Source organism: Schistocerca serialis, chromosome 1, assembly GCF_023864345.2.
Source record: "Schistocerca serialis cubense isolate TAMUIC-IGC-003099 chromosome 1, iqSchSeri2.2, whole genome shotgun sequence".
NCBI lineage: Eukaryota > Metazoa > Arthropoda > Insecta > Orthoptera > Acrididae > Schistocerca > Schistocerca serialis.
The window spans coordinates 598,439,743-598,458,030 of record NC_064638.1 but is presented as its reverse complement, the minus strand read 5'-3'; positions in this window follow the sequence as shown (position 1 = coordinate 598,458,030).

Below are 18,288 nucleotides of genomic sequence, written 5' to 3'. Positions count from 1 at the left end.
AGAATATCATACTGAGACGTATCTTAGGGTACAGAATTTGTAGCGACCAATTCCTTTTCTTTGGTTTGCTTGCACATTTACGACAGCTGCAGTGCAGTCACTTCTAGCGTTGAGTATATTGTGTTATATTTCGCTTGTTTTTTTTATTTATGTGCGTATTTTGGGGGAATAATTAGTATATTTGTGTTTCGTGTGAAATTTTTTGTGTGAATATTTTTATTATTTGTTTAGCGTCTGTCTATCTTGTTCAAATTTTCTGCAAAGTGATGCTAGTTCAGCTTACAAACCATGATGCAGAACAACGCAACTTTTTAGAATCGTCGATGACATCTCACTTTGGGCTAGTCAGTGGCTAGAAAGGACAAATGCCGATAAAAAAGAAAGTGATAGAGAAGAAAAAGAAAGAAAGAAAAAAGCGAAGGAATGAAATAAGAAAGCAGAGGTGAGAGATGGGAAAGAATTAAAGTTTGATATGGAAGCGTTGCTCAAGAACTTTGATTTTAAGTTACAGTTAATCAATGGGAGACTACAGGACCTAACCGAAACGGCTGAGAACAACATATATACGCTTGAGAAAGTTGACTAGGAGCCTTACTTGCACACACGTGATGATAAATCAGAGGAAATAAGCACCTCCCTTTTATCAGAAGGTTCTGGCATTGAAGTATCGGACCATGTCAGAGGTAACACAGACAAATTCACTTCTCTCAAGGTGAGGAGTTTGATGAGATGTAGATGGAACGAAAACAAAAAAAAAAGGTACTTAAAATATCCGATAGCGTCAGACATAGAAGAAAATCGATCGGCACACATTGAGGAAACAGGTGATACGCCATACATTTTTAACTTCTTTCCATTAAATTACGGACATGCAGCCGCGCAAATACTACTACCTCAACTGATATTTCGGCCCGCGCGTCGGCCGCAGAGTGAGTCGCAAGGTTGACGACTGGGTGCCAAGCGCGGATTTCTACACTCCACCGCGACGGGGCGGTACTGTGCATGCGAGTCACAGATGCTGGTCGGCGGCAAAGAAGTACAGCGCCACCTGTGGTGAAAGCGTTCAGCCATCTGATTTGTTTATCGACGTAATTCGGCGGCGGGAACACGCTGACGACTTCTCTGCAGTTTATTTACACTAAGAGCCAAATTCCATGCCTTATCCAAATTAAAACTATTATCTCTATTTATTAAGTTATCGGTTAATCCAATTTATATGGCTTCCTTGAAAACAGAATCCCAAAAGGAAAAGGTGAATATTAAAATCTGCACATCACTGTAGTTCATCGAATGAACCGTATCTATTCAATTTTCTGCCACAGCAGACTTGTCTGGTTGTAGTTCCACGCAGCTCTCAAGAACGATGCGTGTTGTCTGACCTATAAATGACTTATCACAAGTTCTGCAAGGAGTCTGATACATACCCACTTACGAAGCAATAAATCATCCTTCACGGCCTTATTTGAGCATCCTGTCATTTTACTTTCAATTGGTAAATTTTATTAGCAGATTGGTGGAGTTGCTATGGAATCGTCCTATTCTCTCTGGAAGCTAATTTATTTGTGGAAGACTTCAAGGATAAGCCATTGGATTCTGAAAGCTGTAAACCAACTCTCTTCTGGACCCGTCACCTGAGGTAGTGACGTGAGCAATTTAACATTCACCTTTTCTTTTTGGGATTCTGTTTTCAAGGAAGCTATAGACATTAGATTAATTGATAATTTAACAAATAGGAATAATTGTTTTAATTTGGATAAGGCATGAAACTTGGCTCTTGGTGTAAATAAATTGCAGAGAAATCGTCAGTGTGTTACCGCCAACGAATATACATCGATAAGCGAATCGAATGGCTGAACGCTATCACCACAGGTAGATCATGTGTACGTTGTATGACTTTGACACCGACCAGCATCTGTGACCCGCATGGGCAGTACCGCAGCGGTGGAGCATGTAAGGCCGCACTTGACACCTTGTCGTCACTCTTACGACTCACTTTGAGGACGGCCAGACGATATGAGGCCGAAATATCAGTTGAGGTAGTAGTATTTGAGTACATGACCGAAATTTAATGAAGGTGATATGGTCTCCTATTGTAAGAGAGACGGGTGTTAGTCTGAATTCTATATCAATTGCCAGTTTATTTAAGCACATTCATCACCTACACGGTGGATCTGACAATGCACATAAAGACATAGATCCGTAGTTTAGAGACAGTTTACCAAATTCTTGGCCAGTTCAACGCAAACTAGAATTCATTGCAACGACACGGGCATGACATGAGTTCTGCCAACAATTAGAGACTGCAGGAAGTTCGCCGATTTCGAAGTGAAAATCATGAAAGCATACAGATCGACTGCAGAGCAAAACAGAGAGCGTATACGTATCATCAAAGCTCCGGAATTGTCAGGAGCTAAATTCAGAACGCACTTGGGTTAATTTGATGAGATTTTAAATAGCAATCAGCACCTCTATATCGCAAAATGCTATCCACGAAACACCCCATCAGCAAGAATAGTGTGCATTTGCTGTAATAAGCAGCATTACACCCGGCGTCTGCTTGTTAAAGATTTCGAGTTGGTACTGAATCAGCTGCCACACGATTCAATGAAGATGGTGCCAATCAAGGACTTAACAAACAGGAAACCTGAGGAAAGGGAGGAAAAGTTTGCTCAAGGATGAAACCAGTACGAAAAGTCGAATGGGAAAGAGTGTGCAACTGTAAATTACTCGGTTATAAACACCAGCAGCAGATCCAACACATTAGAGGGTACAAAATGAGGATGACGGATTCCACCCACCAGATTTTTTAAAATTTCAACGAAGGAAGCAGGAGTATAAACGGGTTGAAATCTTTGACATTTGGAGTTCAACTCTAGACGCGACTCAGCAGGCACGATTCACATTAAGAGAGGCCAACAGCTGTAAATGCGGGTCGGGTTTATGACATTTATTATGTTGAATAACACAGAGATGACTTTCTCGCCAAAATGGGCAACTTCTAAGCGGCAGCATGTCCTGTACATCATAAAACTAGCCAATAAGTATCTATATTTACATGCAATGTCTTGTACGTTAGGGAATTATAGAGTGCTGCAAATAGGCACCCCTGCCGCAGTATCTGTGCCGATCTTAAGCTTTGATTTTATAATGCATGTACACTGATGTAAAAAAATCGCAAAAAATAATTAATGTAGAGTAATGAAAATTCGTGGATACATTTGTTCATGTAAAATATTTAAGGGATTAACATTTCTAGATCACAGGTTAACGTAAGCGCGAGATAAGCAATTGAAAATTTGAAGTAACGGTACACTAAATAACCGTTGTAACTGCCATAATGTTGAATGCAAGCATGCAAATGTGGATGCACTGTGTTGTACAGGTGTCAAATGTCAGTATGTGGGATGGAATTCCAAACCTGTTACACTTCGTCTTTAAAGACTCTGGAGTTGTAGTCCGATGACGTCCCATACGTGCTCCATTGGAGATAGATCTGTTGATCAAGCAGGCCAAGGCAACATATTGACACTCCGTAAAGCATATTCGGTTACAACAGCGGTATGTGGGCGCACGTTATCCTGCTGGAAAGATCCCCTGGAATGCTCTTCATGAATGACAGCACAACGGCTCGAACCACCAGACTGACGTACAAATTTGCAGTGAGGGTGCGTGGAATAACCACGGGATTCCTCCTACTGTCATTCGAAATCGCAGCATAAACCATAACTCTAGGTGTGTGTCCAGTGTGTTTCCACGCGGACAGGTTGGTTGCAGGCTTTCAACTGGCCTACTTCTACGCAACTCATGGCTATTACTGACACCGAGGCACATCCACGTTTCGTCAGAAAACACGTCACACCTCCACCCTGCCCACAAATGGGCTCTCGCGTGATACCTCTGAAGTTGTAAATAACGGTGGTTTGGGGTCAGCGGAATGCACGCTAAAGGCCATCTGGCTGGGAGCTATCCGTGAAGTAACCGATTTGTGACAGTTCGTTGTATCACTGTGGAGCCAATCTCCGCTCAAATTGCTGTGCAAATACAGTACGATGTGCCAGGGCCATCGCCGAATCGATGACATTCCCTTTCGGTAGTGCCGCTTTGCCGACCGGACCGTACATTCCCGTGACCACCGCTGCCAGCAATCATTTAGCTACATTCCTGCCAAAACTTCCTGCAATATCGCGTAAAGAACATCCGGGTTCTCGTAGCCCTATTACACGACCTCATTCATACTCAGCGAGATGTTGATAATGACGTCTTTGTCGCTTTAAAGGCGTTCTTGACTAACATCAACCTACCAGGTCCAGTCTCAAAGCTAACTAACGCTCACGACCGATGCATCGTGTATTTAAAGCAAACCTGATTTGCATCCTCATAGTGGCGCTACTAGCGTCACTCTTATGCGACTGGCGGGAAATCTGAACAGACATCATCTTTGAGATGTAAGTCTACCAACTTGCGCTATGTCGTACATCTCCTTACTGGTGTTGTCATTTTTTTTCGCACAGTATATATTATTACTGAGCTATTTGAGTTTCAGATATGAGTATCCTAATATAATCGTGTAGCGATACTATGTTTGTTGCCAATAAACAAACAGGTGAACGGCTGAACTGGGTGTTGTTGATACGCACACCTACAGTCAGCAGTCACGTGCAGAATAATATTCTTAATTTCTTATTTGTAAACATTCTTAGGGCGTCAAATCAGAAATTTCTCACAATTCTACAAAGCACGTGATAAGCTCAACAAAAACCATATTTCTTCCTAAGAATGAGTGACATAATTGCATCAGTCAGTATCCATCTTTATTTGTTTTATCACGAGTAAGCGGATGGCTTGGTAATCTCGAAGTGCAAAAATGTTGTGCTTTTTTTCAAATGTTAGATGAAGAGCTACAACGATAGACAACAAGAAATGTCGACAGACCTGTCTAGATTTTTATTTTATTTATTTCATCCGCTTCCGAATGTGATTTAAAGTGGCATTTCAAAATTACTACAACACTCAGTAGAATCTGAGTTAACTAACTCCGTCACGTAAGTCCTTCCAGCAATCTTTAGGAAAATTAAATATTTTTTACAAACAAGAGATTTTGAGACAATACTTAGACTCCTAAAGTTCTGTGAAGCGTCGTTCCTGATAATAGTGGATGGTCATAAACAAGATGTTGAACTGACCACTTAAAAGCAATGCGATTAACGGCACCAAGCTCTCTAACGAAAACTCAAAATTAACTTTGTATCATCAGTAACGTCTCTGCACTCATGATTCACCAATTATGTGTCCACATTTTTTATCTTTAAAGGACATGACGAACTTTTTTGTTCTGTTTATGGATTTAAATAAAGCACCTATAGCCTTTGTAACTACCCAACTTTTCGTGCCTGACCGAGACTCGATTACAGCAACGTTTCTGATTGAAGACAGGGCATAAATGGTCCTGATGTGTCAAACTTTTCACCAGTATGTTAGCAAATCTGAACTTGAAAATTTTCATTCTCTGCTTGGAATCCTGTCAACACCATTATCTCCCTTTTAAACAACGACGAAAAACATTTAATATAATTTCAAGTAACAGTGTTTGCTTGTATTTAAAACGAAGTGCCATGATGTAAAGTTTTGTGATGCGGACTCAAGCCCAGCGCATAATCAGGGTATTAACTAAGTAAAATCAAATGTAAGGTATAGAATTTTTCCACCAGAAGTGAGAAGTTTGAATTCGAAAAGAAGATGCAGACTTTTTACCTGATCGGGAATCGAACCCGGCACCTACCACATTTGTTTTTCACCCACGAATTGCTTGCTCACCATTAGTGAGATGCGTCCATGTTTGACTAGAACTAACGGCGCAGTGTTGTTGACAACACATGAAGATATATTAAAAATTAAAATTATTTATCATTAGTGGTTCGGTGTGCATGTGTTAGAGCATGAAATGAAACCATGAAAATTTTTGTGCTGGACCAGGATTCGAACCTACATGTGTGCCTTTTGTGGAGACATAGAGGATTTGCAGCCTTGGGGGAAAAAACGAAATGATCGAACTATATGGTTCCGTGTGGGTCGCATGTCATGAAGGAGGAGATCAAAATTCGAATCCTAGTCCAAAACCAAAATTTTCAACGTCTCAGGTTCAAGGAAATAAGAGCCATGTGACCTTAAATGACCATTGGCTCATTAAATAAAATAAAGTTTCTAGCGTAAGGAAGCTCACTGGCGACAGAGTCTGTTTCCTGCGACTTTCGCCTCTGCTATGCCCCAACCTAACCCGGCTGTGTACCAGTTGACAGCTAAGGGATATTATTGTTGTTGTGGTCTTCAATCCAGAGACTGGTTTCATGCAGCTCTCCATGCTACTCTATCCTGTGCAAGCTTCTTCATCTCCCAGTACCTACTGCAACCTACGTACTTCCGAATCCGCTTAGTGCATTCATCTCTTGGTCTCCCTCTATGACTTTTTCCCTCCACGCTTCCACGCTTCCCTCGGGTACTAAACTGGGAATCCCTGGATGCCTTAGAATGTTTCCTACCAAACGATCCCTTCTTCTAGTCAAGTTGTGCCACAAATTCTTCTTTTCTCTAATTCTGTTCAGTACCTCCTCATTAGTTACGTAATCTACCCTTTTAACCTTCAGCATTCTTCTGTAGAACCATGTTTCGAAAGCTTCTGTTCTTGTCTAAACTATTAATCATCCATGTTTCACTTTCATACATAGCTACACTCCGTACAAATACTTTCAGAAAGGACTTTATGACACTTGAATTTAAACTCGATGTGAACAAACTTCTCTTCTTCAGAAACTCTTTCCTTGCCATTGCCAGTCTACATTTTATATCCTCTCTACTTCGATCATCACCAGTTACTTTGCTTCCCAGATAACAAAGCTCATATACTACTTTAAATGTCTAATTTCCTAATCTAATTCCCTCAGCATCACCTGATTTAATTCGACTACATTCCATTATCTTCGTTTTGCTTTTGTTGATGTTCACCTTATATCCTGCTTTCAAAACACTGTCCATTTCGTTCAACTGCCCTTCCAGGTCCTTTGCTGTCTCTGAAGAATTATGATGTCGCCGGTAAACCTCAAATTGTTTATTTCTTCTCCATGAATATTAATTCCTACTCCAAATTTTTCTTTTGTTTCCTTTACTGCTTGCTTAGAATACAGATTGAATAACATCGAGGATAGGCTACAGTCCTGTCTCACTTCTTTCTCAATCAATGCTTTCCTTCCGTACCCTTGATTCTTACAACTGCCATTTGGTTTCTGTAAAAGTTGTAAATAGCCTTTAGCTCCCTGTATTTTACCCATGCCACCTTCAGAATTTGAAAGAGAGTACTCCAGTCAACATTGCCAAAAGCTTTCTCTAACATCGAGGATAGGCTACAGTCCTGTCTCACTTCTTTCTCAATCAATGCTTTCCTTCCGTACCATTGATTCTTACAACTGCCATTTGGTTTCTGTAAAAGTTGTAAATAGCCTTTAGCTCCCTGTATTTTACCCATGCCACCTTCAGAATTTGAAAGAGAGTACTCCAGTCAACATTGTCAAAAGCTTTCTCTAAGTCTACAAACGCTAGAAACGTAGATCTGCCTTTCTTTAACCCATCTTCTAAGAGCAATCGTGGGGTCAGGACTGCTACTCGTTGTTCCAACATTTTAACACCTGTCAACGGCTGCTTTTTTGGGCTTGGAATTAATATATTCTTCTTGAGCCGGCCGGAGTGGCCGTGCGGTTCTAGGCGCTACAGTCTGGAGCCGAGCGACCGCTCCGGTCGCAGGTTCGAATCCTGCCTCGGACATGGATGTGTGTAATGTCCTTAGGTTAGTTAGGTTTAATTAGTTCTATGTTCTAGGCGACTGATGACCTCAGAAGTTAAGTCGCATAGTGCTCAGAGCCATTTGAACCAGTCTTCTTGAAGTCCAAGGGTATTTCGCCTGTCTCAAACGTCTTGCTCACCAAATGAAAGACTTCCGTCATGGCTGGATCACCTAAGGCTACCAGTAATTCTAAAAGAATGTTGTCTACTCCCGAAGACTATTTTCTATTCAGGTGTTCCAGTGCTCTGTCAAATACTTCACGCAGTATCATATCTCCCATTTCATCTTCATCTACGTCGTCTTCCATTTCCATAGTATTGCTCTTGTATAGACCCTCTGTATACTCCTTCCACCTTTCTGCTATCCTTTCTTTGCTTAGAACTGGTTTTCCATCTGAGCTCTTGATATGCACACGGATGGTCTCTTTAATTTTCCTGTAGGCAGTATCTATCTTACCCCCAGTGAGATATGCCTCTACATCCTTACATTTGTCCTCTGGCCATCCCTGCTTAGCCATTTTGGACTTCCTATCTCATTTTTGAGAAGGTTGTATTCCTTCCCACCTACGTCATTTACTGCATTTTTGTATTTTCTCCTTTCATCTATTAAATGCAATATCTCCTCTGTTACCCAAGGATTTCTACTAGCCCCCGTCTTTTTACATACTTCATCATTTGCTGCCTTCACTATTTCATCTCTCAAAGTTACCCATTCTTCTTCTATTGTATTTCTTTCCCCTGTTCTTGTCAATTGTTCCCTATTGTTCTCTCTGAAACTCTCTACAACCTCTGGTTCTTTCAGTTTATCCAGGCCCCATCTTCTTAAATTCCTACGTTTTTGCAGTTTCTTCAGTTTTAATCTACAGTTTACAACCAATAAATTGTGGTCAGAGCCAACATCTGCCCCTGTAAATGTCTTAGCGTTTAAGGCCTGGTTCCTATCTGTCTTACCATTATATTATTTATATTATCTGTCTAAACCCTGCCAGTGTCTCAAGGCCTCTTTCACATGTATAACCACCTTTCATTATTCTTAATTAAGGGTCAGCTATGATTAAGTTGTGCTCTGCCCAAAATTCTACCAGGTGGCTTCCACTTTCATTCCTTATCCCCAGTCCATATTCACCTACTAGTTTCCCTTCTATTCCTTTTCCTACAATCGAATTCCAGTCCCCATGACTATTAACCTTTCGTCTCCTTAACTATCTGAATAATTTCTTTTGTGGCATCATACATTTCTTTAATCTCTTCATCATCTGCCGAACTACACTCATGTTGATAAATTGAGGATAATTGCAGAATGTGGTGCCACACAACGTGGCATTACACAAAACTGGCGCTAATAGCATGGGAACATAGGGAACACACACGACACAGGTCTGTAAGTCCACAGTATTGGTGATAAGTTGAGAAAACCGTCCCGAAACACATGTGCTACAAAATGCCACTGTTTACTGCGCGTGTACCCCGATATCAGTATGGGATGTGATCACCATGCACATGTACACAGGCCGCACAACTGGTTGGCATACTCTAGATCAGGTGGTCGAGCAGCTGCTGGGATATGGCCTCCCATTCTTGCACCAGTGCCTGTCGGAGCTCCTGAAGTGTCCTAGGGGTTTGAAGACGTGCAGCGAGACGTCGACCGAGAGCATCCCAGACGTACTCGATGGGGTTTAGGTCTGGAGAACACGCAGGCCTCTCCATTCGCCTGATATCTTCTGTTTCAAGGTACTCCTGCACGATGGCAGCTCGGTGAAGCCGTACGTTATCTTCCATCAGGAGGAAGGGGCGACCCACTGCACCCCTGAAAAGGCGGACATACCTGACCTGTTAGAGTTCCTCTGTCAAAGACATGCAGGGGTGTACGTGCACCAATCATAATCCCACCCCACACCATCAAACCATGACCTCCATACAGGTCCCTTTCAAGGACATTAAGGGGTTGGTATCTGGTTCCTGATTCACGCCAGATGAAAACCCGGCGAGAATCACTGTTCAGACTATACCTGGACTCGTCGGTGAACATAACCTGGGACCACTGTTCCAATGACCATGTACCGTGCTCTTGACACCAGGCTTTACTGACTCTCCTGTGAGTGGAATGCACCTTGCAGGTCTCTGGGCGAATAAACGATGTCTGTTCAGTCGTCTGTAGACTATTTGTCTGGAGACAACTGTTCCGTGGCTGCGGTAAGGTCCCGAGCAAGGCTAACTGCAGTACTCCGTGGCCGTCTGTGGGCACTGATGGTGAGGTATCGGTCTTCTTGTGGTGTTGTACGCTGTGTACGTCTCGTACTGTAGCGCCTGGACACGTTTCCTGTCAGCTGGAATCGTTGCCATAATCTTGAGATCACACTTTGTGGCACACGGAGGGCCCATACTACGACCTACTGTGTTTGACCAGCCTCCAGTCGCCCTAGTATTCTACCCCTCATAACGTCATCAATATGTGTTCTTTGACCCATTTTCAACACTCAGTCACCATTAGCACATCTGAAAACGTCTGCACACTTACTCGCTGCACCGTACTCTGACATGCACCAACACACCTCTGTGCGTGTGGACTGCTGCCAGCGCCACCGTACTACGACCGCAGGTCAAATGCACCGCATGGTCATACCCCGAGGTGATTTAAACCCGCAAACCGCCCACCAGAGCTTTGTTTCACCATGGATCAGCATTATCCTTATCCTTAATTTATGAGCAGGCATGTAGTTGGCATATAAACTTGTCCTACAGTGGTAGGCGTGGCCTTCGTGTCTATCTTGCTTACAATAATGCGTTCACTATGCTGTTCGCAGTATCTTATCCGAATTTCTATTTTTTTTATTCATTATTAAACCTACTCTTGTGTTGCCCATATTTGATTTTGTATTTATAACCCTGTATTCATCTGACCAGAAGAATTCATCCTCCTGTCACTGAACTTTACTAATTCACACTATATCTAACATCAACCTATCCATTTTCCTTTCAAAATTTTCTCACCTACCTGCCCAGTTAAGGGATCGGGTATTCCACGCTCCGATCCGTAGAACGCCATTGTTGTATCTCCTGATAACTACGTCCTACCAAGTAGTCCCTGACCGGAGATCCGAATGGGGGACTACTGTATCTCCGGAATATTTTAACCAAGAGGACGCTATCATCACGTTTAACCATACAGCAAAGATGATTGCCCTCGGGAAAAATTACCGCTGTATTTTCCCCTTGTTTTCAGCCGTCCGCTGTACCAGCACAGCAAGGTCATTTTGGTTGATGTTACAAGGCCGAATCAGTCAATTATCCAGACTGCTTCCCCTGCAACTGTGGAAAAGGCTACTGTCCTTCTTCAGGAACCACAAGATGGTCTGGCCTCTCAACAGACACCTCTCCATTGTGGCTGCACCTACGGTGCGGCTATCTGTATCGCTGAGACACGCAAGCCTCCCCATCAGTGGCAAGGTCCACGGTTCAAGACGGTGAGGGAAAGGGGAGGAGGCCGGGAGGTGTGGCCGAGCGGTTCTAGGCGCTTGAGTCTGGAACCGCGCGACCGCTACGGTCGCAAGTTCGAATCCTGCCTCGGGCATGGATGTTTGTGATGTCCTTAGGTTAGTTAGGTTTAAGTAGTTCTAAGTTCTAGGGGACTGATGACCTTAGATGTTAAGTCCCATAGTGCTCAGAGCCATTTGAACCATTTTTTTGAAAGGGGAGGGGGCGGAGGGATATGATGTTTATAATCCGGAGAGGGAACTGTGGTGGACCGTGACGTTCTTCACTTGGCATTACTAGAGGGGACGGAGATCTGTTCGAGGTTGTTTAAATTACACGCCAAAAGTGTGAATCTAACACATACCTCACAGTTAAGTAACTAGGATCACTCCATCAGCGCACTGAAGCTCCCGTGTGCTACATTCATGATTGTGTCTTACCTTATGATGCAGTTACCTTACAAATTAGACATGGTGAGAAAAAATCAGTTCTCCATTAAGTCGTTAATTTTCTGCAGGCTTCTGACACGGAAATTATGCGATTCCTGTGTCAGCGAGATGTAAAGGCGCTTTTAGCCATAACAGTCTCGATTCGAAACGATTTTGAAATTTGCAAAAAAAAAAATGTTCAAATGTGTGTGAAATCTAATGGGACTTAACTGCTAAGGTCATCAGTCCCTAAGCTTACACACTACTTAACCTAAATTATCCTATGGGCAAACACACACACCCATGTCCGAGGGAGGACTCGAACCTCCACCGGGATTTGAAATTTTCATCATTTCAAGACATTTCTTACATCTAGAAATGCCATTGTACAGTACGAAATTACCAAATATTTCTCGGTCATTTTTAGAATCAGTTCCCAAACACCAAGCAAATATTTGGTACGCAGCAAATGGTAGCAGCGTTCTGTGGCAACAGTAACGCAACAAGCAGTTATTTAGTTCTTTCCATGTCTAGGCAAAATTTTCCAGGTTAATAACGGACGTCTCCAATTATTCGCAGGTTACATTAAAACTAAATCAATTGACTAAAACGTTACTTCATAACAGAAATTACGATGGATTACTGCATTTACTTGCGATTAGCAACGACGCTTTCAAAGTGATACATCTGGTGGTAAACTCCACTTTCAAAGCCAGAGGATGTCAATGTTTAATATCACGATCATTCTCTTCAGTTGACTTGGTCGACGTCATCTATTTCAAGTAGAACAAGGAGGAAAATATTGCAGAATATCAACTGTTTTCAGTTGCAATAAACTCATTCTATGTGGTCCACTTACTCTAACCGTAGTATCCATTTCAACAATGCACATAAACATTTCGACGTTGCAAATCTCACATCGGACTCAGACGGCGTACACTTAGTTGCCAACCAGAAATTCTAACTCTGTGGAACAATAGTACCAGTAAACTGATGTAGCGAAGACTGTTTACCATTGCTCTTTCTCACCGAAAAATGCACAGTTGACTCTGTAACTGTACTGCAACAGTAATTTCGTGAACAAACAATGCATACGATTGCAGAACTTAATAGTGTCGTGGCTTCCGGTTCTGTATACCCCCTACCTAAACTTTCTCTGCGTCATTTCAGGCCCCAGGTACTGCAACGTCATGCTAACACCAACAGTGTGCTCGTACAGCCAACTTCAGGGTTCGTCCCACTCGATTTTATAATCACTGAAATAAAAGTCACATGACCTCCTTTCTATCTGGGATATTAGTTTCCTCGTAAGTACACTTTTTTCCCTTCTAACCAGCATGCGACAAAATGCGGCCGGTAATCGCTTCAAATCCGCTATTTAATACTGTTAGGTAGATTTCTTTCAAAGTTGTCGGAATTTTATTTAATCTTGAAACATCTTAAGCAGCAACGTCCACAGATTTACCGAATAAGGAAAGCTTATTTTCCAGGTAGGAAATGGTTTAAAAACAAAGTCTGCTCAGTCTCGGCTTGATCGGTCTTTTCGTCTAATAGCACTGCATTATAGTTTGCCTAAGAGGTACCACAAGTTATGTTCCGGTAGCCGTAGAAATCATTAGTTGAAACCGAGTTTAACATAGGAGCGTACGGTAGCGCTAAAAATATAAAACGATTAACAACCGAATTCTGCGTTCATCTTCCAGCTTAGATGTATTTATAATAATGATGTTGTTATTGTCTTGCCTTCCTCCAACGAACATTGAAAGCCATATACATAAATATTTACAATACTTATTGCAAAAGAAAGGTGCAGAGAATACATCTCGCCAACATGATTTCAGGGACAAACAAATGAGAGAGCACCAAGGAAAAACATCGTTCTTGCGGTTATTTTGGTGGCTGGAGCACTTCAAACAATATAAATTTTTGGTGAAAGAATTTTTTCACAAATTAAAACTTAGCTATGCAAACCATGTTTATGTTATTTATCTATTTGCCTTGAATAAGTAAACTGTGGGCTTAAGCATTACAGCTCCTACCGAAAATTTCACGGTCACACACACTTGCTTTTTTCTAAGAATGAAACATAATCAGATTTTACGATTACTAACTTGTGTCTTGCAAAGTTGATGGATTTATTAACTAGTAACCATCGTCGTTATGAGGACATCATGATCACGAATCCCTTTCTCTACAGTGATACCATCGCTAGGATCAGGCCTGTTTGAAGTTACATACTCTAAAATATTTCTGTTGTGTATGAGTTGTCGGACTAGCTGTTCAAGAGCCCTTTCGGAAAACGTGTTCAAAAGTGCTTCATGTGACTGGCCGTCTGTATCACCTGCAATGAATCCATAGATGTCCCAGTCTATAGTCGGTACTTTCAAGTCGCCTCCAATTAATATTGCATGATTTGGGTATTTTAGTGCTACTGAGCGTAGAGTTTCTTTTAGTGATTCCAAAATTGTCAGTGACCAGTGTTCATCAAAGGACGTCAGACTACTGCCTAGCCTACAAAAAACCATGTGCAGTCCACAAGTACTCCTTTTGCTTTGTGCACCCCTCACCTATCACGAGGAGTCCTGGAGCCAAGATCGTCCAGATTGGACGGAGCCTTTGGTTGAGACTCTAAATTCATTTGCAAAGCAAAGAACCTAGATTAGTTCTGGGAACGATGCTGCAAATTATGAGTTCTGCTTACACCACGTGTGTGAAGTCAGCAGCCCTCGCCATTTCGCCAGCTTCCCATATGACCTGAGGATGGGATCCGAACCTAAGCAACAGATTTCCTTGGTACTAACGTGACACATAATTTGAAGACGACAGCACCATGATCGCTCAATAACTGCAGCAGACCGGATCTCCTCCACATCTCACATGTGGCGCCACACAGACATACCGAGTTCATACTGGATTTACGAGTATTTCTGGACCTGAAACGAAATTGAGATGCTTGTCAATCTCACTTGATAGGAAGTCTGTTGCAACTACAATATAGGATTCATTTGATTTCACTTAAAGTTCGAATTACTCCAGCTTGGCTGTAGGCGTGGACGCTCACATTCCCTGGCCTAAGTCTGAAGGGCAAGGCTGGCCGAGGCATACCAGTGCATTTGGACGCAATGTGCGCCCAGAAAGATTAATGGCAATACTTTGGTTCGAAGTAGAGCTTCCTTCGCCCAAGCTGGAAGTCCAAACTAAACTAAACTAAACTTGCAAGCTAGTCTATGATGGTGGCAGTTCTCCGTCTGCCAAAAGGCTAAAAAGTCGTAACCACCATACCCAGGAGGTGCCACATTTATCATAGCGCGAGGAAATGTGATATTAAACATTGGCCCCTGTATGGATCACCCCTGTGTTGGCCAACTACACATGAAATTAATTTAATTACTTCAAACCCACAACAAAATAAATAACAAGGACCTACGGTATCACAAAGAGATTTATTAAATAATATCAAGGTCAAGAGAGAACAAACATATAAACAGAAACTTCAACTGTGTAACATTTCATTAACATGAACTCAGGTTGGTTGGCAATAGACTTTGGGAACCTAAGTGGAATGTATGTGTAAAGGAGACTGGCTACTGTGAATGGAAGGATGCCAATCTAGGAAAGCTCATTCTGCTGTATCGCTCCACTGATTGGCCTCTCGAGTCGAGACACAATTAAGCATGCAATGGACTACTGAGAGTACAAGGCTGCTATGAGGAAAGATGGTCGTGAAAAAGATTGATAGGGTTCTGAATTTGCCGTAGCTGCACAATGTTACCGATATAGCCGGTAAAGACGAGACGCTGTCGTCTGCGTCTGGGCGCTGCTGAAGCGTCGTACTGCGGGAGAAGACCCCACGTCCGCCGGTGATTGTCTCACGTTCGTGAAAATATAAAGTTTCGCCCGGGTGTACGGATATTTTTACAGCTAACTGCTCTCTCCGTAGAAACGGAAGAGCTCTAGTGACTGTACTCCTCGACAGACGGGAAGCAAGTCCACCTCTCCCTCTTACTCAAAACCTTCTGAAAAACAGCCACTCCCCCCGATGCTATAATTAACCTGTCATGTTTCAGCAGTGGTTACCGTGCCAATCGTGTCTTGTAGCAAGGAGACCCGATCTTGCCGGCCGAAGTGGCCGTGCGGTTCTAGGCGCTGCAGTCTGGAACCGCGAGACCGCTACGGTCGCAGGTTCGAATAATGCCTCGGGCAAGGATGTGTGTGGTATCCTTAGGTTAGTTAGGTTTAACTAGTTCTAAGATCCAGGGGACTAATGACCACAGAAGTTGAGTCCCATAGTGCTCAGAGCCATTTGAACCATTTTGATCTTCCTCAACCAATCACTGAAGTGCAGTACACATTCTGTTTTCTGAAAAAAACAGAACACAATGCCTGGAGGTCCTGCAGCCAAATCCCTGGCGCATGTCACAAGATGGGGAAGCTTCCTAGCAAAAACAAGCTCTATTTCGTCCATAAAACGATTTAGTGGGCGATGTTTTGGCCGGTGCAGCGGCATCTAAGAAACGCGACGTCCGGAGAAATCCGTCGTCCCGTCTTTCAAGGTACTCTGGCCTTGTAATAGACACATTAGCCGGGCTCCAGCCCGACGCCGCTTTACATGGACCCGCACATGGAATAAGGAGACCAGACTCCACTCGCTAATAAAGCAGTTAGGCCGGCGCCAGGATGCCCGGTGCCGCCAGTTTCTAAAGAAGTGTCATTTCGCATTCAGCCACGGCCTTTCCACCCTCTTGCTTGGCCGCTAGCGGAACAAGGCCGGCCGCCAGAATGGCGGCCCCTAAACTACTACCCTGCCAGGACCACAGCCGGTTTCGGTGACTCCAAAGGATTCCTACAAACTGGGTTGCTGCTTGGGGAAAGTTCTAAAGCTGCCCCTAATGCAATTGTTACCGCCAGCGTCCAATAATCTGTCTCTATAGCCGAGTTTGATTCTATTACTGCTACTCAAGTCATGCAAGTACTGTGAGATCAATCAGTGGTTTACAATAGCCCCAATAGTCTATCAGATTAATATCAATCAGAGAAAATTTCGATACACCAAAGACGAAAGAAATTGTGTGCTAATCACCAAAACAAAATGAAAGGGGAGGTGATTTGACAGGTATTACCATGGCAGTGGCCTGCCCGGAAGGCACCACGATCTTTCATTACCCCCATTCACAATAGATCATTTTTTGCCGTTTGTGGCTCACTTAAGGCAAGGGATAGTGTGAAACAACACAAGGAAAATGTCCCCATGAAAACATCATAACAGCCACTAGTTGTGGTGAAGCAAGAAAGGGCGGAAGTCGTGGAGGCGAATATTGCCAACCTCACAGCCAATTTTACTCTCATACCAGTGGTGCTCATTCATTCACGGGGATACCCACATGCACACACACATCCTCTGCTCCAGGTGCACGAAAGTTGAGCACTGCTGGGTGTTTCCACTGTCAGCTGCATGGACTACATCGTCTGGCAAGCATCCAGACTTAATTCGTTAACAGTGCATAGCTTAATTGTGCCCAGCGCAAACACACACATTCACTAGAAGGAGGAAAGGGGAGATCCTTACAAAAGATATTTCTCCCTATGTGAAAAGTGTCCGCTTACATTCAGTATCCCTGAGCAAAGAAAAGAGTCGTCAGCCATAGTGATGCGACCTAACGTCCTTTCGCACTAATTCATTCATGAAAAATGACTATTACGCAACTTGTATTCACCTTTCATTAATACATGCAGGACACACTAGTGTAGCTGGATTTACAAAACGTTTGTCACAATTTATACATCAAAAACGTGGTGTATTACAAGACAAACAGTAAGTGAAAGAAACTGGTGAGGATACATACGAAAATAAAATATCCAGAGAACACAAGAGAAAAATAAAACAAATGAAATCTGATAGTAACGTTACATGAAAACACAAAATAGGAATCTTTATAGCAGAGAATGACTGCCAGTGGCCAGTTGTGGTTTAGTGGTTACCGAAACAAAAATGAGACCTACTTAAATCTATGGCAAGGAACCAAACAGACAATTATAGTGTGTAATGTTCATCAGTGAAATAGATGATGACAAGAAACTAAGTGACACTGAACATTTGTGCATACAGCAACAATGAAATACATTTAAATTGTGGATGGTTGCGTTTTTGGACTCACCCTATCTCGTGTAGGTGTTGACAGAATTGATTTACACAAAACACTACATAACACAGACTGACGGCACAGTAGTCTTGATGAGTCGGTGGATGTAGGTATTGGTGGCCATGACACAAGATGCTAGACACGCTATGACCCGGCGGTGCCACTGGCTGCTGCGGCGTTCAGGCGGTCACACAGGTCACGCCCACACGAGGATCAACTGCACACATTGTTATACCGGAGCCAAGGTAGCCACAGAGGACGCAGTTGTCTATGTCCAAGGCGTACCAAAAGCACCATGGTAAACACCGGCTGTTTACATACAAGATAATGGAAACAGACATTCCGAGCACTACTTCCTGCAGGGGGAGCTCGAGCCACGGCCTACAGGAAGTATCACTAAGCCAAAATCTGATTGG